This window comes from Propithecus coquereli, unplaced genomic scaffold (assembly GCF_000956105.1).
Source record: "Propithecus coquereli isolate 6110/MARCELLA unplaced genomic scaffold, Pcoq_1.0 Scaffold194, whole genome shotgun sequence".
NCBI lineage: Eukaryota > Metazoa > Chordata > Mammalia > Primates > Indriidae > Propithecus > Propithecus coquereli.
In genome coordinates this window covers 585312-586915 of record NW_012144300.1, presented here as the reverse complement: position 1 = coordinate 586915, position 1604 = coordinate 585312, and positions in this window count along the sequence as shown.

Genomic DNA, 1604 nt, shown 5'->3' with positions numbered 1-1604 from the left:
AAGATGCATTTGTGCATATCAATCTTTTTATTACAAGTGTGAAAAAACACATAGAATAAAATAATACTACTTCAGATTTTTGTAAAAGGTAAAAACAAATTTAACAGTTATAGGAGTAGAGCTAGGTAATAGGCAGAGACAGAAAAAAAATCCAGAAAAAAGTTAATCATGATAAGGAGTAGAGTTAGATGACAGGAAGACAAAGAGAATAAAAGAGTGAAGTCATCCTAAATGAAAACGTTCAAGAGAAAATGGTTTAAAATGGTCTTTTCTCAGAGTTCCAAGTAAGAACTGCTGTGCACGGTTTATTCTTGGGGAATTTACAAATCAGAACGTGAGTTCGAACCTTTGTCTCTCTAGGGCTGCTGTTCCCAACACTCCCCAGCCGTGGACTGGTATCAATGTGAGGCCTGTTAGAAACTGGGCTGCACAGCTGCACAGCGGGAGGTGAGCGGTGGGTTAGCCACTGAAACTTCATCTGTATTTACAGCTGCTTCCCATCGCTCACATCACCACATAAGCTCCGCCTCCTGTCAGATCAGTGGCAGCATTAGATTCTCATAGGAGCCCGACCCTACTGTAAACTGCACATGTGAGGGATCTAGGTTGTGCGCTCCTTATGAGAATCTAACGCCTGATGATCTGAGGTGGAGCTGAGGCGGTGATGCTAGTGCTGGGGAGTGGCTGCAAATACAGATTATCGTTAACAGAGAGGTTTGACTGAACAATATATGTTATGCTCTTGAATCATCTTGAATCATCTTGAAATCCTCCCCCCAACAAAGCCCCGGTCGGTGGAAAAATTGTCTTGCATGAAACCAATCCCTCATGCCAAAAAGGTTGGGGACCACTGCTCTAGGAGAAGGGCATTTACTGAATGTAAATGAATTGCCTGTGCTATATAATTTAGTAATCCTTTCCACAAGCCTGGACCATCTAGTGCTGCTTTCTTTTCTCAGAATAAAGGTGGCTGAAGAAACTGACATGCCCCTGTCCAGAACCCCTATGGCTAACATCCAAATGAATAAAACTGAAAATACATCACAATGGTACGACTGATCTAACAGCTTTTCCTAGCCCACCTTCAAAAGCTGCCTGAATCTACCCAGGCTTCAGCAGTGATGATCTAACCACTATGAAGTTTTTAATCATGATTGTTTTTAGAAAAAAGCGATATATTTAACTCAAAAAACCCAATTTTGCCTACTTTGCCAAAAGAAGCTGCTTCTCTTTAACCCAGGAAATTAAATTTCTATGCCAAGAGCATGTTTACAGGTTGATTAGTTTATTTTCCTCTGAAGCATTTCTAAAAATATTTTTCTTTCTAATAACAACTTATAAACTTCCGTGTGTTCTCAACAGGCCCTGTCTTAGTCCCTGCATAAATTCTTAGAGCAAAGGGCTATCTGGTAAGTATCCCTGGAACTTATCAGACTCCCACAAAGTTGTCAGGGCTGAGAGAATTGTATATACAATGTGAATAAAAATACTTTATGGACTTATTCCACTTATAAATTACTGACTCCCAGCTCACCCTATAAAAATGATTCAAGAATTTGATATTTTATTTTTTGCATGAAAATTTCATTCAGATACATTTCAAT